Consider the following 7,871-nt stretch of genomic DNA (forward strand, 5'->3'; position numbering starts at 1 on the left):
CACCTCTGTCTGCACATCCCCCTTCTCCCTTCCCTCAATGTCACAAGCCACCTCCTTCCACCCACTCTGGGTTTCACTGCTGGGTGCAAATCTCCAATGGTTTCTAAAAAGGCCCCTGTGACTTTCCCTTCCTCTGTCAGCCCCTACAGCCCTCATTCCTTGATAGCCACCATGCCTTAACTGCATGCTTGTCCTGTTCTCCAACCACAATTTTCATGTTTGTCCAGACCACTCTGCACCAAAAACTTCCACCAGAAGTTTGTGACAATCCCCTTTGGCACTGTGGGAATAAAGAATGCCACTATACAATACAAGTCAACTTTTGTTAGGCAAGATCACAGCTCACTTCTTTATAGCCAATTAAATTTTTTCCTTATTTGTTCTGTCAGTTAGGCAGTTCCTTTCTTGGAACAAAGTGTAGTGTTTGCCTCCACAGCTTACCCTGTCGGTGCCAGGTGCCCATGCAATATGAAAAGCAGTTTTTATCCCTGTCATGCTCCCTCAGAAGCTCCGTTCTCTTGGTGGTTCATTTGAGCACGAGGTCTCATAGCTGTGCCATGCAGTTAAACCCTCCCATGAGAGCAGCAAGTCAGAACCTCTTTATTCTCATGTCTGGCACTAGTCCAGACACAGAGCAACAGATTTTCTTACACCATTTGGAATCTGGTTGTGGTACCAGAAGTGGTTTTGATGGCTGAACCTGACAGAGGCAAGTGAGACTCCCCAGATGAACAGAGATGTTTGGTGATAGTTAAACTGCTTAGCTGATCCCCAGCAGGCCAACAAATGTGCCCTGCCTGAATCCCAGGAGGACTTACACACACCCAATGTGAGGGCATGCGGCTTTCCCTGAAAGGATTTCCAAGTATTTACCACAAAATGCCTTTGAATGTATTTATTTATCCAAATATCCTCTAATGGTGGATGCTGCTACATCTGTGAACAGCTCTGGAGGTTTGCCAGAGCTTTTGCAGAAAGCTACATCAGAAGGGGCATTAACAGTAAACCAAGATATCAGAAAGATATAAATTGAAAATATTTTGTTATCCTGATTAACTCCAAACCATTTCCATGTAGGTAAAAAAAAGAAGCTTATTAAGCCTCTGAATAGCAAACAGCAACAAAATCTGTGAAAAACTAAATATGAAAATAATATTCAGTGTTGACTAGATCTAACAATACTAATTTTAGGAAGGAAGAAATAGGCTGCTTTTGGTATTTCTCTCATGCATTACCCAGACAGAGAACATAAAGTAACCAAAAGAAAATACATACTTGTGTGTATTTGCAGGTATATATTTAATTGCTGCAATATGGTTAGAACAAACAAGCATGCATTTAATGCAGAACATAAAAGACTGGTCTGCATTTTGAGGTGTATGTATTTTAAGCCTCTTGGTATGGAAGCAAATTCATAAATCATGAGATTCTGCAAATAATTGACATTTGGATTGGTGCAAAACTTAATAATTTTAGTGTCTGACAAGATCAAAAGAGTGAAATTTAACATCATTCTGGTAGACTGACAGCTCAATAAATGCATGTCCAGACCCACCTGAAATATTCCACTCCAAGGAGATTCAAAGACAATTAGAGTGACTGCAAAAGAGCTGCAGAGTGACAGAGATTCAGCTAAGAGGCTGTGGGGGTTTAAGGTTTCTCACTACTTGTGCCAAGGCTGCACAATAACTCACTTGGGTTTTGAACCCAGTCTGCAGTGCTAAAACATAAAGACAGACTTGGACTGAGCCACGAACACCTGGGCTGCACAGGGCAGCAGCTGGACAGTTTAAACCAAGCACTGACCAGCCTGACAGGAGGGCAGCTGACTCAAGAAATGTAATCATGTATAAAAGCAGCATAATTTTCAGTTACAGATTTATTACAGAACCAACACTTGATCCTGTTCTCACAGAAGTCTGTATTACAAAAATCCAGAGATGACTCAGCTACGAATGTGTGTGTTTTTCTTGCCTTTCAGCCCTCCAGCCTGATGCACATTTGCCAGGCTGTTATTGCCTTGGAACACACAGCTGAGAGGGAGGGAAGTTTGAGAAATTCTGCACCTGTACTTTGTTGAATCTGCTTTATCTCTGTGTGGTGCTTGCACCTACATTAGCCATGATTAACACTCAGGTAAATAGCTGCTAATGACGTCAAAAGCTGTTAGGAAATATTTAGTATTTTAGCATGAAATTTAGTACCTGAATAATCAAAACTAGATTGCCAACAGTTTTTCTTCACCTTTGCAGGCAGAACTACATGTGTGAGCAATTATTTGAGTCCCTGTCCATACCTTTTGGAACAAATAGGCTGCAATAGCCTCAACCATCCAGACTAAACATCTTTATAGTAGTCCACTACTACCAAAAACTTCAAGAAAACCAGCTGGACCACCTGATCCACTACACACTTAATTGGAAAATATCTGCTAGGAAGATTCTCATTCTGTGAGTTTCAATAAAAGTTACATTTTTAGTCACCACATCCTTTTTACCTCCTCATTCTGAATTTCCATCAAAAATGCTTTCTTTCTTGTTGCCTGAGTAAAAGCACAAAACCTGGGGTGGGTTCACAGGAACACATTCTAGCATTGTGATAGCAGTAAATAAAATTTACACACTCAAGTATAAAATCTACTATTTCATTATTACTGACAAATAAACTCTATATAAACTTCCTACTTCCTGGAATGCAGATCATGTTTTTTGTTGGGCAGGGAAGCTAATTCAGACTCTTCTCCTTCATCTTTTGAATCAGAAAACAAACTGAAGCTTTAAAAAAAATTATTGGGGCCCTTACCTAGATAACTTATCTCACAGGTGACAGTCTCCTTGGCTGTATCCATATAATTCTGTCCCAAAAAGTATAGCAGAAAAAAATTACAGTTCCAGCACATAATCACAGAGCAGCAAAAGATGAACACACTTCAATTCTATTAACTGCTCCCTTTTCTTCTCTGGGAAAATAAAAAGAAAAGAAAAAATCCCCTTTGCAAATGAGAATATTTTGCATTAACACCAGACAAAGTTAAACACTGCTGGAACACAGCTACCTCTTCTAGCTGAGATTTAGTCAAGCACAAGAGCAGCACATGGAGGTCAAGAGAAGTGAGGAATTATAGTAATTGTGCACCAAAGATACTATTTCACCAACCAGTTTATCTGCTTTGGCTTTTACCAGTTTTTTAGCTCAAGTTTATCTTTATTGCTGTAGCTGATAAGTGAATTTCTTGCATTTTGGGATTCTAGATGCTTCTGATGCAATTATAGCAGAAAAGGGCTGTGATGTCTGCTCAGATTCTGGAAGAAAACTGTGGAATTAAATGTCTATTTAACCTATGTTTTGACCTTTCTACCACAGTGAAACATTCATCCCCAGAAGAATCATTAGTTGACCACTGCAGTCTTCACTGTGATACACCAGAGTCCCCTTCATGAAGACAACAGCAAAGCAGATTTATTATGAGAAATTTATTATGAGAAATGACAAACAAGCATTGACAGAACAAAAATGGAAGCCTTTCCCTATGAGGCCTCTCTCTTTCCAGCCTCACTACCTCTAGACTGAAAGGGAGAACTGCAGTGAACACAGAATTTTAATCACTACAGGGAATGTTACGGTCAGGGTTAACTAAAAATTTGAATAAACATTGCTTTAAATGAAAAATATTCTAATTAAGTATTGAGAATGTCTTTATTTCCCAGAAGTAAGTCCTACACAAAGAGATTTACTGTCACTCTCAGTGCTTCCAGTAAGGCAGAGTGAGGCTGTATTCACCCTTTTGGGAAGGGTAGGTACATGAATTCACTATAGCCATCCTTAATTGATAGCACTGTGAAACAAATTCTGCCAGCAACAAAAGAAAAGCTTGGTCATTTTTAAGCACTAACCCCAGGATGCTGATTTTTATGACACTTATTATGCAAATATTTTGAAGTTCTTAAAGTTATAATACAATTTAGATAGGGAATTGGGATTAAAATATATCTATACTATCACTGATAGGGATCCACCTTAGGCAGAGGGCAGCTCCCAGTCCAACAACAAGAGAACAAATGGAGAAAGTGGCCAGTCACTCTTCTCCTGGGCATCTTCTGTTTGATTTTAATCCACTGGAAATAAAAAAGTCTGTAAAAATCTTTACTAGTCAAATGTCTACTTTTAATGAAGCAAAATGGTAAAAAAAACCCATGGAGCAAAAAAACATGAAGTGTGAAAGAATCATCTGTCAGTTATAATGGTAACCTGGGAGAAAAGAGTTGGGAAGAACTCCTTGCTCTGCTACTAACTTCCTCTGCTAAAGCAAAGGGACCTCAAGCCCGCAGTCCTAAAGCAAATGGTACCATAAATTATTTAAAGGGAGAAAGAAAACAACAAACATTAAAACTTTGAAACATTTGCACAGTTCTGCTTAACATCTGATTCTTGTTAACTAATGTACAAGATGTTTTTGGGCATCAGCACTTGGCTCCTAAAGCTCTGGTTTGCATACAATGTTCTTCACAAAATTTAAACCCACAGTAATAAAATTACTGTGTGAATAATTTATTAATTACTTAGCAACAATAAAGTAAAAAGATAGAAATTAAACATCTTTCTTTTCATTTCATTCACAATCTCATTCCATTTACTCTTTATACCAGAAATTTTACCTGCTCTGAAGATGGTCTCAGCATGTCTTATGTATAAAATGAAAAGGTATATGAATAAACTCTGGCCTTTCTTTCCTGGAGTCATGTTGGCATTTGCACACTTTACACATTTTTGATAAAGTATAAGAACACAGAATCTCAGGCTGCTAATAAAAGAATTTTATTCTCATGATTTTAGAAGCTACTTTTGCTTAAGACAAGTTCAGTACCAGTGGAAGAACTATTATCTCTTTATTCCTTTGAGCCAGCAAGCAGCAAAGTCTCTTTTCCATACTTCAAAGTAGCTTTTTGGATACTGTTCATAATAGAGCATTTATATCAACTTCAGCTGGTACATTTGCTTTAAAAAAAAGTGTTACGAGATTTATTATTGTAAATCCTGAAGTTAAATGAAGCTAAGAAGAGGCTTTATTTCAAATCCAGAATGGTTGCAGGAGTTTAACTGGCAGTCATGGAAGAACTGCAATCACTCATTTTTCCAAATTATTTAAAAAAAAATTCTTTATTTTTCAAGAAGGCTTTGGTCAATAGAATATTTTCTGACTTAGTTCATTAAAATCCTTCCATAAGAAATGATTTAAAAGCACAGAATAAGGACAGTGTAAATCAACAAAGTGATTAATCTGTTCAAAAAGCCAAATATAACTGAAGCCACCTGTGTTTTCACTGCCTCCATTCCCCCTCCCCCTTTTCTCCTCCTCCAGCAAGTTCTTAGTCCTGACAGCAAACCAGAGCAGTCCTACACAGCCACACAATGAGATCACAGACTGCACGGGCCCCACCGTCCATCCCTTCTGCCCACCCACCCCTTTCCACAACAGACCTGCTTGTGCTCCAAAGCCCAGCTCTTCCTTTGGCCTTCAGGTGGAATGAAATGCAGTTCCAGAGTTCCTGTGTATAAAATAAGAATTGTGCTTGTATAATTTTCTGGTAGAGGCAAATATTGTATTATATGACAACACTATAGCCTACTGACGGCTGGACTTGCACGATCTCAACCTATTTTGCTTTCTTGAGGGCACTAATGCTCAGGTAAGATTTCTAAGTGCACCCACATTAAGGGATTTGGCACTTGAAATGTGCAGTGCAGGTGGTGTTGCCCACACTCTCCTGGAGCCCTTGTGCAGGTTACATTTGTATTCACTGCTCCCTTCACCTCTGGGCAATCTCTATCCAATACCTCCCTGGCTGCAGACACATTCCCTTCCCTTTTGTGCACTGCACTAATTTTGTACTCGCAAAGGCACCAGAATGTGTCAGGTACAAATCTGAGCATATCTGAGCATATCTCAGATTTCTTCCAGGAAAAAATTAACTTTCTTGCCAAGCCCTTTATATACCTCATAATCAACAATTTCCGGACACAATTTGAGGTAAGAGGCATCAACCGGGATACATTCTGCAAAATGAATTTTTCGGATGTATTTTATAAAATGTAAGCAAAAGTCAAAAATTTAGCAGGCTAACAGGAAAAACAATTTTCACAGTGTAATTCTTTATTTTAAACCAAGTATGCCTGTTCTTTTAAAAACAGCCCTATCTAAAATAAAATGTGAAATAAGGGCAGCCCACACGCCATGAAATCCAGCACCACAAAGTACAGAATATACCAGTAGTTCAGGCTTGCTGCAGAAATTTCAGAGAAAGTCAAAACACTGAACTGGTGGGTGTTACTGAGTAAGTGGCTGGAAATAGCATGTGGAGTGCTGAACCAGCTCCTTACAGCAGAGCTGCATCTGCAGGTGCAGAAAGAAATGTCTTCATCTGAGTTTATTCAACAAGTTCATTTTGATGCCTGGTTCATTAAGAGATGGATATCAAACACGGATTTGGAAAAGGAAGCCAGTTTGATTTTTCCTTCTCCAAACTTTGTGCAAGATCAAGGTGTGGGATGCTTAGCTCTAACTTGTGGGAGGATGAGATCTGGTAGTATGAATATCTTAGAAGCGGGGGGAGCTAAAACCAAATTTTCGTTTCTCATTTTTAATGATTCCTTTGTGCATTTTAACTGAATCTCATCAAATGTAACTCAACAGAAAGAATCAATTGAAAGCTAACAGCATCTAATAAACAAAATAGTACTTGTCAGATTAAAGAACAAAATATTAAGATTGAAAATATATCTGTTCACATATCTTAAATCAATGACTCCAGTCCTACTGACTGTCAAAAGTAACAACATGCCAAGTACATGGAATCTGCTATTTAATAATGTAATTAAAAATTATAAATATAAAATAGATTATGTAAATTAGTATTTCCAGCTTGCCATTTTCAATCATGAATCAAGTATTTAACTCTCTTGTTTAAGCCAACAATAGAAAAAGGAAGCAGTGAAAACAGTATTTTAACTTCTGGCATCAAATTTACATACAAATAACCATTCTCGACTGTATGTCCTTGTTTCTTCAAGAAAGAATTCTGATGTTTATTTTCTTCCAGTGACATGCCAGCATTTCAAAAAAGGCAAATCAGTTATGACCTGCCTCATATTTCACATCCCTGTGTTTGTTCCAAGGACTGTACACTGCCACAGCAGTGGATCTCATGACTGCTTTCCATCAGGTATATTAAACTGATTGTCAATTAAGTCAGGTTTCAGGTTGCAGAGCAAAAATTTCTTACACTCAATTCTTTATGAGTTAAAAAATTGCAATTTTCATTTTAGTTTAACCCTCTCCATAACTATGTTGGCTTTCAGACAGTCTTTCATCATTAATTTCTGCTGCTTTTGTTTGCAGATTTATTTTTATGTTGTTTTTTACTAATAAAAGGAAAGAAATCTAATTCTGAAGAAATTTTGTCCATGTTGTGTAAAGTGAACACCTCTCAGGGGTCATTTTACCTGCTCCTACCCCTAATGACTAGGCCTGTCTCTGTTTCCCAGCTGAGAACACTATCAGTTTAAGTAATAGTTTAAGCTTATACAAATAAAGTTTGGAACAAGGTCATTCTGGTTTACCCAGGTCTTAAACAGCACCTTTCTGCCAAAAGCCTCAATCAATACCACCATAAGAATCCATAAGGATTTCCTGCAGTTCCAGAGACTGTTTTACCACAACCATTCCTGTCAAGCCTGATTCAATACCAGAAATCTTACCCAAAAGTCAGGTCAAAACACTTTGTTTAGGTGTCACCCTTTCATGAACAACTTTGTCTATATCTACATCTCCTCTCCTTGGCTCGAGCAATCATTGTCCATGCTTCAAACCACAA

The sequence above is a fragment of the Prinia subflava genome, chromosome 8 (genome assembly GCF_021018805.1).
Source record: "Prinia subflava isolate CZ2003 ecotype Zambia chromosome 8, Cam_Psub_1.2, whole genome shotgun sequence".
Lineage (NCBI taxonomy): Eukaryota > Metazoa > Chordata > Aves > Passeriformes > Cisticolidae > Prinia > Prinia subflava.